Below are 14,812 nucleotides of genomic sequence, written 5' to 3' on the forward strand. Positions count from 1 at the left end.
CTTTTTTTTTTTACTTCGAATATTTAATTGTAACATTTAGCTGGTCTAGAGAGTTGTTATGGTTCTGATTTGAAAAATGTCTTTGTAAAAATGAGTATTCAGTGTTTTCTCTAGTTTTCAGTTCAAGTCTACTCAGTTTGTAACTTGTGTGTGTTATCTGACACGTTCTTTGGTATGATAGTTATAGAATCATAGAATGGTTTGGGTTGGAAGGGACCTTAAAGACCATCTAGTTCCAACCCCCCTGCCACAGGCAGGGACACCTTTCCTCTAGACCAGGTTGCTCAAAGCCTCATCCAACCTGGCCTTGAACACTGCCAGGGAGGGGGCAGCCACAGCTTCTCTGGGCAACCTGGGCCAGTGTCTCACCACCCTCACAGCAAAGAATTTCTTCCTAATATGGTGGGGCATTGTGGGTAATATATATATATGGTATATAAATATATATGAGACAAATACATGTTTAATTTTATGAGCAAAACGTCCTTGTACTCATGCAGTTCAGTTGCTTGGGTATGATTAAGGGTATGGCTGTATGTTTATGCTATTACATATAAATAATTGTGAGTATAACGAGAACTTTGTAACTCTTAAAAATTGATGTGGTGGTACTTTTGATATATTATTACATGAGAAATTTAGGCAAGACAAAACTGTATCTTGAATGATGGAGTTTGATACTCTGATAGTAAATATTGGCAGTCATACTTTGTAGGGTATGCATTTCTCTGCTAATTAAACTAATCCATCCTGGAACCTGCTGATGGAGTAAGATGTTACAAATGAGAAGTGAATACATCTCAGATTTAGATTTAAATAAAGGCTGAATTATTCCCAAAGTTAAAAAATTGAGCCTTAATCAGAGGGTAGTTGTAATCTTTTTGAATCTTTGAGGCTGAAATATAATATTGGTGCTCTCATAGTACTGAGCTACTCTTAGCTAAAAAACAGGTTCCTTCGTTGAAGGGGTCTAAAGGTTAATGTGAACAACTAAACAGCAAATGTAAAATTGAATTTGCTAATTTATGCAATTAGATTAAGGAGGACTGTTTAGATGCTTAATAACTCTGCTGCTCCAAGAACAGCTAGAATAATTCAGTTTACAGTACATGTTAGAATTCTCATGGAGACAAACATTAATAAATATGTATGTTTTACTACTGTGTGTTAAATACTTTTCACAATTAAAAAAAATATTTTTTCTCCACGTTCCAGATATACATTATACAGGTCATGATCAGTGTGGGATTTGTTAAAATGCGGAAGAGATGCAAACAGTACCCATGCATATACAAGGAGACCCCATTTTCCTTCTCTTGGCAGGAAAAGTACAGAAACCTGCTGGTTTGGGGTGGGTGGAGAGCTGTTCGGTTGGGGTTTTTTTGCACTCCATACCTGCTGTGTCTGTCAAGAAATTACTGAAATAGGAACGAGACTGGCAGGGTTCTCCTAGGTTGCTGAACTCAGCCCCCTGCTATCATAGGCAACCACATTTTATAATCCCTTGCATAAAATGAACGACCGATTTGTTGGTTTTGGTGCTCTGAATTTGATTTGATTTCCTTGTTAGATGTGTTAGGTTTTAAGAAACTTTTCATTCTGCAATTTTCATAGCATTTCTTTTTTCTTTATAAAACAAACCAACATTGCATTATGGATTACTCAGCGTGGTATCTAAATGTATCTGTGTTTAACTAATTAGGTAAAGCAGAACAAACCATGAAGAAAAAAAGCTGACACACATTTTTTTTGTAATTGCATTTAAGGTATTCTTTTCTGGTCTTCTGTTCAGAAGAACTTTCTGCCAGTCCATGTTGAACCTTGTCAGTCCTACCGGCTGTTGTCATGTTTCCAGTGCAGTGTACGTTTGTGAGGGGGGTAAAGAGCAGAGCTGAATTGTTTGCTGGTATCGAGATTTACATGTGCAAAATTGTAGATTTACAGTACTCTGGAAGAACAACATAGGAGAAGAATTTAGAAACTAATATTGGACATATTGAAGAAAAGGCTTAAAATTCAAGGAAGAATTTTTCTTCTAAGAGTTCGGCTGTCTAGGGAATTATGGCATTGCTCTTATTGTTCAGTAGGTCAAGAATGAAAGTTAGAAAAAATGTAATTCTAATTAAAGGAAAAGATAATAAAGTAATTGTCTACATTATACATACAGTTTTGGACAGGCTAATAATCGTTCTGGTAAATGATTCAACTAGATGTATGTTCTTGGAGACTAACAATTGTTTATGCCCCTCTCTTACACATAGCAGTTACAGAATCTCTTTTAAACTGCTTTATTAATGTCCTCAATGTTAAATTGGGAGCGTTTACTCCCGGTCGGTTGTGATTAGCTGCCTAAAGATAACAGGATGATCGTCCCTTGGTGCAATAATGCAAATTCTAAGGATATGTAAACCCATAGAAGAAAACTGTTGTAACGATTACTGAATTTTCATTTAGGTGTTTATTTTTAGTTAGGAAACATCTAAACCTGGGGCTTTTGACTCTACTGGCAAATATTACTTTAATGATTGTAAATACAATAGCTGTCATTCTTTAAGACTTACTCAAAATGTGAGTTTTCTGACACATGGCAAGAATTGGTCAGGAAGTTTATTTTTGTGCTTTTTAAAAATGTTGAGCAAATTAGTTTACTTCTATCTTATGCACTACCTCAGTAAAATACTCCAAGAAATCCAGATTTAAGAAAACTGCTTGACAAATGGTAATCTATTAGAAAGGTCAAGCTGACCTTGCACATTAAAATGTATATTATTTGTATTCTTTTTGTCCAGAAGAATGAATTTTATTTCTACATTTCTCAAATCATTGACCAAACGTGATAATACTGCTTTCATATCCCATAAGTGATAGTAGCACATTCTCATATACTACTTCTTCTTTCTCACCCTGTAGTACTGAGAACACAGGGGTTCATTCTGCTCACTTGTGCTTCCCATTTCTGCAACATTTGCTACTTATTCTGGTGTGTTCCCTGAGGGGGAGCGATAGTGTTGGCATTAAACTCTTCCAAGCGGTTCGACAGCCATAAAGGCTCTGCAGGGAATCCCATTTGCTTCTTGACCAGAGAAACATGGCTTTGTGTGTCGGTCAGAGATTCAGCCAGCAAAGCAGGGGTCCGTGGGTGGGATAGTGAGAAACGCCATAGACTCTGCGGGAGGGTCATCCTGGAAAAGGGAGACTTATCTAATCATGTTCATGGAATTATTTATAGACGTGCAGAGTGGTAAAGTAGTGTTCTCATGACGAGAAACAGCCTTTTCCAGGAAATGCCGGGAGAGAGAAAGAGAAACAAGAGCTTGATGTTGCCCTAGAAATTTAATAAATAGTTTATCTGTGTGTGGCATGTTTGGCCATGTAACGTGTTGAGGTTCCATGACGTGTACACAAACCCCAAGCATTGTGTTGGTCAGTTCTAATTTGTATATAAGGTGGTGGCTGACTTGACTAAAATAATCCTCTGTTTGCAAAATCATAAGCTATCCCTATGTAGAAATAAAAAAGAAAAAAAAACCTCACCGCACTAATTTTGAAGTCTCCTAGCTATAGGATGCCATAGACTGTGGTGCCATGGGCAATTTCAGTGCTGATTACCCAATAGAACAGTCATCTTCATCTTGCTGCTGCTTTAAGTGAATTAGCAATGTCTGAGCATTCTGCTGGTGTGAGTAACTCATGTTACGTGGCTTGCTGACTGACTCAGTCTGCCCAGGCTTGGGTTGGGTGGTCTGAAAACCATACAGATTCCTTCCTCCCAAGAGTTGGACTGTGTTGGAATTCATACTTGTTTGGTTACGTTTCTTGATCTCCCTCCAAGTATGGGGGCTCCTGACAAACTTTTTGTTCGTCACTTCCTTTTCTGTAGTGAAAGAGACTGCAGAGAATACCAGTGAGTACCTCAGCCGTTGGTTAGTGACTACAGGGTGAGGGGAGGTGGGAGAAATCAGTGATACCGCCTTTCTCAAGTAATAGTATCAAAGCTATTTCAAAACCAGAGAGAAGAGAGCATTGATATTTGTCCAACTATTAACAATTGATACATAACTTTGAGGAGAATTTTGCTTCTGGCAGTATATGAATGAAAGTTAATTGTGGTTTTAGAATGAAGAGTGTGACGCCTACTACAGTCTCACTTGGGCATAGTTTCTCCTCTTTTAGTTTTAACATGTTTCAGAAAAGTAAAGTTTTCTGCTAGATTTCTATATTGCCATTTCTAGACACCGTTGATTCATTCCACAGAACACCCACTCTCCAGCAGACTTGCTGGCTTCTTCATAGGGTAGAAAAAAATCTGACAAAATATGACACCCATACCATACACATGTGACAGAAGGTTTTCATCTATTTTCTCCAATTATTTTTGTTTATCTGAGTGACCTGGTATAATTTCTCTCTTGCATATGCCTGTACTCCCTCCTCAATCTTCTTTTGGCCTCTGTGGGATAGGAATGAGATTACAGCTTTCACATTCAACAACTATATAAGCAGAATAATTGAGTTATATAATCTAGGGAAGCTAGGACAGTTATTTTCCTAGTATTTTTATATCAGCAAAGTAACATGGCTGTCAAGATCTGTGACTATTTTCATGTTAATATAAAAAGTAATCAAGTGAACAAGACTTGCTTCAGTTAGTCCCTTTGGTGGGGCAGCTTTCAGCAGAGACTCAATGAAGTGAGAAGGATCAAATCTGATGTCCCTGGAATCAGGTGCTAAGCCCTCTCCTAAGATATGATTGCTGGATAAATGTTTGCATATGTAGAGAATAATTTTGTTCAAATGTTACTGAATCTTGTTTTCCTGTGTATAGCAAACATTAACATTGTTGGGTTTGGAATCAGTATTTTTGATGTTTCTCTTCTGTCTAGGAAATCTGATATGACAGTATGTTTTGGTTTTTTTTCCCCCATCTTCATGTAACATTTTAACATGCTATTTTTAGAGGGTGTAGGTATAGAATTTAGTATTTGAATAATGTTTAAACTGATGTCCTCTGACAGTTCCTGGCTTTTTCTTTCCTCATGAGATGAACTTCCATGAGAGGCCTGTATGACCTTTGGTTCTTCAAACTCACTGGTGTTTCTCCGTTTTGACAATGGAGAGCTCTTTACCTTCAACGCTTAATTCTTCTGGCTCCTACCAAAGATGAGCAATCATCTCAAAAAGTAGATACGTTGAAGTCTGATATCTCTCTGGGCTTTCTAGTGAGATACAGCATTTTCTTCACACCCTAGCAAGCTGAGATGTCAAGATATGATAATATTATGCATAGTAAAATCTTTTTAGTAGCTTTTAGCCTTTTAAAATGACAGCTTTAAAAAATAATTTTTAAAGAAAACTTTTGTATTAATTATTGCTATGCAGCATGTTAGTATTTGGTAGAGAATACCGTTTTGGGATCCTGTTAAATTAGGACATCTAAATAGTAGCAATGAAGCAAGAGACAACGCTTTTTTTGGGAGGTTGTTTTGAGTATTTTCTCTTGCAGGATACGATCTACTACTTCAGTGATAAAATCTCATCACTTGAAATCACCAAGGGAGGAAGACTGAGTGACTACTTTCTCTGTGCCATTCTCTTTGCTGTCTGCTTACCAGACTAACTGATGATCAGAGGATGACTTGAAAATCATGACCTGGTTTCTTCTCTTGCAGCCATTTAATTAATTTCTATATTGATCATTCACCATCTTACAAAACTGATGGCATAATAACTTCTGCTGAAAGGTTTTGAGGCAGATGATAAATTGTACTAGGCTTTTGAGTTCAAGAATTCACACTTTTACGAATGGCACGAACAGCTTTCCTATTTCAACAACCTGATGCTTCTATCGTTTTTTGCTAGCCCTAATGATGGCAAAACTGATATCATAACTAGAGTGAAAATAATTCATTTTGAAAAATGTTGGTATGAGCAAAAGCCAAGCGTGTGGGATGACAGATGAAAGTGGTGATAAATTGTGTGGGTGTTCTCCTCTAAGAAAGTGCCTGAATCATTATTCGTTAAACAAAAAAAGCTTGTTTTCTCTGTTTGCAATATTGGGACGTATTTAAAAATTCTCAGCATGTAGTTGGCATTCAGTGAATAATGAAAAGCTTATTTTTGGGAATTAACAGTCGTGACTTCACGATTACTTGAATTTTACACTGTTGTGAATAATTCTACTTGTAATCGCTATATCTTTTTTTATCACAGAAAGAGAAACACAACACGCAATAAGATCCTTATTTGAAACTTAAGTCAGTACAATACCTGGTCAGACAAAATCTGATGCAATCTACTCAATGCAAATATAAGTGAATATAAGTGCTACAGTGGAGTAGAATTCATTCAGTTTTTCTCTTTTTTTTTTTTTTTTTTAGTTTATTCTTTCTAAATAATTGTTCATGCTTTATAGTGTTACAGAATGATTAAAAGTTGTTCACCTGAAGTCAAATATTTTAACTCAAATTAGTCCTTATTAATTGGGAGAATAAGGTATAGCTATGCACATTTATTAAGCAATTAATGAAGTAAGGACCAGTTTTTCAAAAGGATTCAGGTGGCAAAAGATGCAAGTGATTAACTTTCATTAATTCTTTTACATTAAAGATATTTAAAAAGCCTACATAAATGCTAGTCCATATATTTAGATACATAAATACTTCTGAAAATATCAGCCTTCAGATGATTTTTAAATAAAATTTCATTCTCTCACTTTTTGATGGGTTGGAATTTGATTTTATTTTTTTGAGGTGAGATGGAAAAGAGGAGAATTGCTTTTTTTTTTTTCCCTCTTTTCTTTTGAACACAATCTGTTTTTAACATATGAATTAAAGCCCAAATGAAAATATTCCCACATGGTTTGCTGTGCACAAGAAACTGAAAGCAAACACACCGGAGGAAATCTCAAAATGCGTGTCACGATACAGGCTAAAAAGGCAGTTTTATACTTGGTGCAAAACGTGGTGCTGTGGTGTATGTATTCGGAGTGACCTCAGGAGTTAGGTGTACTTTGCGTTTCTCTTGTGAATGAATAAGGCAGCACTTTATCCCTTTTTTGATATAAAGTTTTAGACAAAGTCATAGATGTTATGCTCTTATACTGATTAATACAGTCATGGCAAGTTTAGGTTGCTGTAAGTCAGATTAAATGTGAAATGGATTGAACAGTCTAGGTAGAACAGAAAAGTTTTAACATACCTGATTTAAATATGAAAGGATATCCCAGGTATTTTCAGAAACTTCAGTCATTTTTAACACTAGAACACCTTGGTGAGACTTTGTACTCCAAATAATGCAAAGCTTTAGTACTCCAAATAATGCAAAACTAGCTACAGGGAATATAATGGGTTTAAAGCAATCTCAGTTAGGAACTGCTGTAAGCACTTTTGTAGTGCTCTTGTTTAAAGAGATACTTAAATCAAGGCTTGACCTTGGGAGATGGCTTGTACATGGGTGCTTGGCTGCCTGAAGCACTTACCTGATTCTGACGAGCGTGTGTGAATGTATGTTTTTCCCATGTCTCCAAAATTTGGCATAGGAGGGAGCGTAACCTTCTTAAACTTACTAATCTTCTGTAACAGAAAAACACAGAACTAAGTGGTCATAAATAAAGCACGCAACTTCTAATCAATGAAGTTCTGCCTAATATTAGTCTTGTGCCAGACTACAACCATGTATTTCCTGTAATGAAATCCAGTTGTTCAGTGAGCCACTAAAGCTGAGAGCTGGCTCATCCTGAAGACGAGTTGCATCAAGTCAAATAGTTATGCCTTCCCCGTTACTAGCAATCACCAGGGCATCTGAGTTGCTCAGTAGCTGCACAGAAGTGGGGGTAGCTGCTGGGTTTTTCTTCGAGGGATTGGACAGTAGGTTTCCGCATGCCCTGCTTTGCCTGCCTGCCAGGACGAGAAGCAGTTGTTTCAAAGCACGGGGACCTGGGGGCTTCCACACCATTACTCTGCACACAGTCCTTTGTGTCAGACCCATGCTGGTTTTATATTGTTCACTGTCGCTCCAGGTAAATCAGCAATACTTGTTCCATTAGGGGCAGTGTGATTTTTAATCTATTTGAACATTCTCTAGAAATCTTTAAAAATCCTGTCTAAGTTGCTGAACCATTAATTTCAGAAATGTCTTCTAACACTTTGAGATCCTTCATTCTTTGTCACGATATATCAGATGTGCGTAATTTTTGTTGCTAAATACTTGCTTTGCTCTAACAGACAAGTGCTTCAGTGCGCTTTTCCCAAGATGCTGGTGGTTCTTCTAAAATACTGTGTGCCTTGTTGCAGGTTTAGCAAGTCACGTGTCAGAATTGCAAGTACAAAAACTAAAAATGCCTTGGTCTGGAAACTGATATAGAATTTCTTATTTCTGGATTGGAAAAACACTTTTTCTGTTTTATTCCTCAGCTAGAATATCTTTCCTATCTACTTGTTGCAACTAAAAGCGTGTAAGATACATGCCCCTTTTTTTTTTGGAAGGTATATATTTGAGCCATTTCTTGGAACTTGTGGTGTTTTGACATAAACTGAATGTAAAATGAACATTCTCCATGCTGTTTTTATCTGAGATGAAGTATCACCGTGTTTATCAGGCACGTAAACATTTTTGGTGCTTAATTTGTGGTTTTATCTGCATTGGTTATATAACCATTTAGAAATGTGGTAAGATTTATGGGATGGGCTAACGTGGAAGATCATTAAAGCAGAAGGCTTACTTCTACAATTGTGAAGCTGGGTGCTCTGAAATAGTAGTAGCATCATGTTTTCCAGGAGACCTTTTTTATGGATGACTATCTCATCGGTAAGGCTCTCTTAGAAGGCTTGAACAAGGTCAGCAGCATGTTTATCCATTTCAGTCTTCTGATTTCTTAACTTGCAGGAATAAAGCTTGCTTCATTTGAATTTCTCAGGCTGCACCACAGGGAATAATAATGTGTAACTCTACAATACCCTGCTGCTGTTCTCAGATTTTTGTTTAAATGTAGTAAAGGGAGTTGGAAACAAAGTAGCAAATTGTAAATTACTGTTTAAGATCAAATGGACAACATTTTGGGTTTAGTTGTTACTATGTCAGAGCTGTGAACTTTTTGGATACTGCAGAATGGAAAACTTCCTTATTTTTAACTCGTCCTCTACCATGATGGAAAGCTTTTTGCTGTTTTTATTTTTCATGCAGACTCACCTCTTACTGCAAGGTCCAGAGCACACTAGTGTCTGATGGGATACTGGGCTCCACTGTTATGAATAGAGACATGGAAGCCAAAAGTTGAGGAGCCCTAGTTGTGGCATAGTTAGCAGATTATTTCTGTGAAATCAGATAATCTTATCGCTTGGTTTCTCCAGCTGTACAGGAGAGAGGCTACTTGCAGAGTGCTATATTTTATCCACAGAGTGCTTTTGTGATAAGTCCTCTGTAAATTGTAGATACTGTATGTTGCAGAAGGAGTTAAGCAAAACAAAAAACCAAACCCTGAACAAAGCCTACCTAGAAATAATAATTAAGTAGGAATGCATTGTGTCATAAGTTAAAAGTGGTTTATGTTTGTGTTTAAAATCTAGTTGAAGCGGTACTGTTTGCGTGTAATGCTTTCATTATACGTACGTAATGACATAAATCTAAAAGAGACTGTGATTATTTACTTTCCGTTTATTATTCTAGGTCTTTCATCATGAAAGTTCTCATTTGCCCCTAGGGAAATGTAATTTTAAATACTTCACCAAATCTTCCTGTAGTGGAAAAAAATGTTAATTTGTGGCTGTATGATTTTAATGGCTGTTCTGCTGTAATGCATTGTCTGAATTGTTTTGCTCTCTACCTGTTGTAGATAAACACTTAAACACAGATTTTTATTAATCTGTATGAATTTAGTAAAAATATTTGAAAAATGCACTCAGTATGTAAAACAAAGGTACATACGGAAATAGTGGTCAACCAATTGTCATAATTTTAAAGGGCTTATTATATTGCCTGTACGTATGTATCTTGGGAAAAAAGATGTCTGTAGATGTAGAGTAGGATTTCCTGCAAAGAAAAAAAACACATTATCATAAAAGGTGGCATTCATAATTGATTATGCAGTCTGTTCTGAACTCATGACTGAAATGTAGCATGAAGGAGTGTGTGACGCTGGCATCACAGTTTTATCACAAGCCATCGTCATTGGAACTGTTACATTTCTGTCTTGATATGTTAGTAAGAAAACAAGCTGGATAAGTCTGATTTAGGTAATAATACTACTGGAAAGTACGTAATCATACTGAGGGAATGGCTGTCAAAGGTTTCTAAAGGCAAGGATGGCAAGCACTGTAATACGTCATCCAGTTCTCTTAAACCATTGCAATGCTCTGACCTCGACCTCCCTGGGCAAAAACGTCTGTCCAGAATTGTGCCTTGGGGTAGCTGTGAACTAGAGCGGGTCCTTTCAGGCTTTGCCTGTCACCTCAGTTTTACTGGTCTGTTAAAGTAGTGGTCCTTGAGAAATATCAATAATGTCCACATAAGGGATGGGCATTTTCAAGTTGAATTAGGGGTGTAGCAAAGCTTTGGGTAAGCCAGGTGCTCATTTTCACCTTTCTGCCCCTAAATTACCTGTTACTGTGCATGTACAACAGCACAGAGAGGCAACGCTGACAGAGCTGGGTGAGACAGTGCAGGACTGTGGGGCCTTACAGGCTCATCGCTGTCTCACGGGCTGCTTTGCCTGACAAAATGATCTGTGCAGCTTTCCAACCTGAGCGGGCTTTGGGGCCACGTGCGGAGCTGCGCCTGAGCCTGTGATCCCTGCTGGACTGAGCTGGTTTGGCACAGCCATACTGAGTGACTTTGTGTCTTCGTAGTTAATCCGTAACGCAGAATAACTCTGCTTGTGAAGAACCGAGTTGATTTTCTTTTGATTTCCTTATAACTTTAAATTAAATTTGAAGCTGTTTCCAGAACTGGAAATCCATTCTTTTCCTTTGCCACCTAAATTCATTATTTCTAAATATTTCCTAACTGAAGAATCATACACTTGATTTGGCATATATGGCCATGCAAGTGGTTGTGTGTTTGAATATTCTGCGCTGGTATTTGACAAAGATTTGAGGGGGTGTTGTTTGCTCAAGTCCCAGTCATTGTAAGTCGTGTCTCAGTTATGCCTCTTTGAGAATTAAGAATGAAGTGATGAGGTGGCACTGCTGTGGGTACTCCTGCGTATGGGGATTGTCATGTGGCACATAAAGTAAAAGGACAGGACCAGTCTTTTATGACTGAGATCTGAGTTTTGGGCTGGTGCAATGATGTTATTTTTAACTAAAAATTTATGTTTGATTTCAGTCAGTTCTCATTAGTGAATTGAAGGCTGAAACAGCTGATTTTCCTGCAGATGGCTGAACTGTTTTTCAGGTTTCAGTGTTGCTTTTCATTCTAACTGTCATAAATGTGAAAATTGTTCAGGTGGTGCAAATGGGTGCAGGTTCTGTTTCCCACTTGCTGGATCGAGGTATGAATCTCTCATCTGCTTTGATATGGTGAGATGCACAAGTGAGAGGAAACTTGAAGTTGTTTCCCAAGTGTAGAAAATAACGTTGAGCTGTGCCAGCAAAGACCTATCTATGAGCTCTGTTCAGGCTTCCTAAGTTCCTCTCGACTACATCGTTTTGGAAGCGCCTGCTTTAGCAACTCAGCTGTCAAGGAGGGAATGACAAGCCACTGGAAGTGGTCACCTTTCCAGCTGGCATAGAGCTCCCAGAAGAGGCTCCGCATCTGTCCCTTGAGAGACAGACTGACAAAATGAAGCTTTGGCAAGCTCAAATGCAAAGAATGTAGCCTTAAGCGTAGTGCGAGATTACTGATCTGAATAAATGACTGGAAAAGTTGTTCTGCATGTACTGTTCTGTGTGGATTTTCATTAATGGGTCTCATAGGGTCAACTGGAGGTAATGCATCCTTGTAACTAAAGACGAGTGAATAGGAGCTCACTCCCAAGTACAGGAAGTGCTATCCAGAATTGCAAAGAGAATATGAGAGATCATGTCTTTGCTACTTCTTCCGATAACAGCAGAAGTATCAACAAAGCATTTGCCTGACACAGAATGTAGAATTTTCATGTCTGATATGAAAATCTTTCCTCCTCTTGTGTGTGTCTAAAGGTCTTCAGGCCTCAGCCTCTTGGCTACTATTTTGAAAAAAAGTAACAGTGCTGTCTCAACACCCGGGATGGTATGCATTTCTCACAAAGGCTCTATTTGCTTAGGGGAGCTAAAGGCTGAGCTATTATGCAGGTTTGCATGGAGTTGAAGGACTTTGATCTTGACAAAACACCTATTCTGCAAAACAATATTATCTTGGGAAGGATTAAAACTTGCATAAACAAAGGTGGTATTTGTACTGGCAAACTTTTCTTCCTACTTCTCATTCTCTCCCCACCGCTTGCTTCACCCTCACCCATCCACTGCTGATGTCATTGCTACAGCTAGAAGGATCTTTGTTGCTTTCAGATGCTGTCACCTGCATAACAAAGCAGCGATCGAGTTGTATCATTTCTGAGCCTTCAGAAGTGTTAACAGATGTGCCTGTGCTTGAAAGCCAAAGAAGGTGCCGTGTGAGGAGAAAGCTAAACTAGCTGTAGAAGCTGCAGAACCTAAGAGAGGCTAAATGTAGATGGTAGGATAAAAGCCTGAGTTTCTTTTGATCTTAAAGCTTCTTAAAATTGAAAACTGTTTTTTATGTTCCAAAGCTATTTGAACTATGTGGGTAGATTTGGAAGGAAGCTTGGTCTGCGTGATATATGCTGATATAGCTGTAGTATTGGAAATACATAATTGGGGTGTGTGTCACACTTGTACATAACTTTCACTGATGCATTCATGCTTAATGTTTGCTCGAGGGCAGAGTTGGGCTGAAAATCTCACATAGGGAAGGTGTGATTTCAGAAGTCACTTCAAATTATATCAAGATATTTGTGAGCTTTAGGTTGCACTTTAAGAAAAACTTCTTCTCTGGCAGAGAGTGCAGCGGTGGAGCAGGTTAGCCAGTGAGATGTGCAATCTTCGCCCAGGGAGTTTCCAGGTCAGCCCTAATCTAGCATTGCAAATAGCTCCCCTTTAAGGAGCAGGCTGGACTGGATGACCTTCAGAGAGATCCCTTCCAACCGCTATTCCAATGAGTCTGAGAAGATGCTACCAACACATTTCTTCAGGATAATCCTGTAAGAATAAGCTTGCCTTGGAATACCTGTTTTATTGGAGCATGGAAATTGTTAACATGTGAATTCAGTCATGTATAAAATAGTGGGACAAGTATGTTTTCACCCCATCAAGATGGAAGATCAAATGGTTTTTCATTGGTACCGGCTGTACGGTAACATGCAAATGACTAACCTTCAGAGTCCTGAAATTAACTTCCATGGATTTCTGACAGGGCTCTGCAGAGTTTAGGGTGGTTACAGGGCGTCTTCTCAGTCAGAAGAATAGAGAAGCAACACTGTTTGAGCAGAGATAACATGAAACATATTGAAGGTAAGACTGACACACAGATCTTGACAGGTAATATGTTCACCAGTAATTTACCACATTCCACAAGTAATTTGCCAATTAAAAATAGTGGAAAGAGAAATTGGATGTATTGTGACATAAACAACAAGATGGTGTTGACGTAACGTTCACCTTTTCTTTGCATTAGTCATGTTTTAAAATATTTGGAAAATGCTGTTGGTTGTTATGAGTAGGCTGAAGAGCTTCTGTGGGCTCTCCAGCATATCACAATATTAAATTTAAGCTTGAGGTCAGAATTAATCACTTTTGTCTCTCTCCGCTTTTTTTTTTTTAACCATCCCACAACAGATATGTTACATTAAGTGTTACAGCTCTGCCTGCAAGTAAATAAAGTCCTGTCAATCAGAGCTGCCAGTTGAAGTCCAAAATGTCTGCCCTACCACTTCTACTTGAAAAAAGAAATCCCAGCAGGAGGTTGAAGAACAAAAAGTATAATGGGAAGGCTTTCTATGTGGCATCGTGGGAAGAAGTGGTATTTTTGCCAGATTTTTGTTGTATTTCTGTGGTGCCCATTCACGGGTGCTACAGAAGTGATTTCCATATGTAAGGGAAGGGCCCTAAGTCCTGGTCTGTATCCTCAGCAGTCTTTATGAAGCTGTTTTCGCCCTTACTGGGTAAGATTAAATAGGGGAGACTTACATGTACAAATCCCAACCAAAGCCTTTTGATGCTGAAGTTGCAGAGAACTGTGTTGTTTTGCTGCGTGTTTTAAGATAAGGTTTTGCGCTAATAATGTCTTAGCTATAGTAATTAAACTTGTTTTCCCAAGGAAATATTGAAGAGAATTTCCTCAATTCCAAAGCATATTCTTAGCAATAGCTTCCCTGCAGTTGAGGCGGGAACAAAATCTAATTTGCAGCTTAATATTGAGAATTTAAATGATAGAACGATATAATGAAGTACAGTGATCTCTGAATTCATAGATACACAGCTTGAGTGTGCTTATATGCCAGGTACTGTCAGAAACGTACGTAAGTGCATTTATAGTACGTGCTATAGTACATAATAAAGAATTGAACTCTAGTTACTGGTAAGATATGCTGGTTGTAAAGAATAACGATACTTTTAATCTCTGGTTTCACCATACTGTTTAAACCAAGGAGCCTTTCTTCTAAGGAAATGTTCCTTATTAGAAAATCCAAAGCTTTCACAATAGACTTTGATCCTTACTGTAAAATGAAAGGAGGAGGAAAGGTTCACACGAAAATACTAATAATGTTCTCTTCGTTAGTGCCTTTGTATTGCATGTTAAGTGGATCTTTGCCTATCAGGCT

At 38.0% G+C, this 14,812-nt stretch overlaps 1 protein-coding gene across 1 annotated transcript in view; it reads left to right on the forward strand.

Moving 5' to 3' along the window:
- Positions 1-14,812, forward strand: part of PRKAR2A (protein kinase cAMP-dependent type II regulatory subunit alpha) — a 66,227-nt gene that overhangs the window by 25,288 nt on the left and 26,127 nt on the right. The window lies entirely within an intron of this gene.

This window comes from Nyctibius grandis, chromosome 10 (genome assembly GCF_013368605.1).
Source record: "Nyctibius grandis isolate bNycGra1 chromosome 10, bNycGra1.pri, whole genome shotgun sequence".
In the NCBI taxonomy this organism is placed as follows: Eukaryota; Metazoa; Chordata; class Aves; order Nyctibiiformes; family Nyctibiidae; genus Nyctibius; species Nyctibius grandis.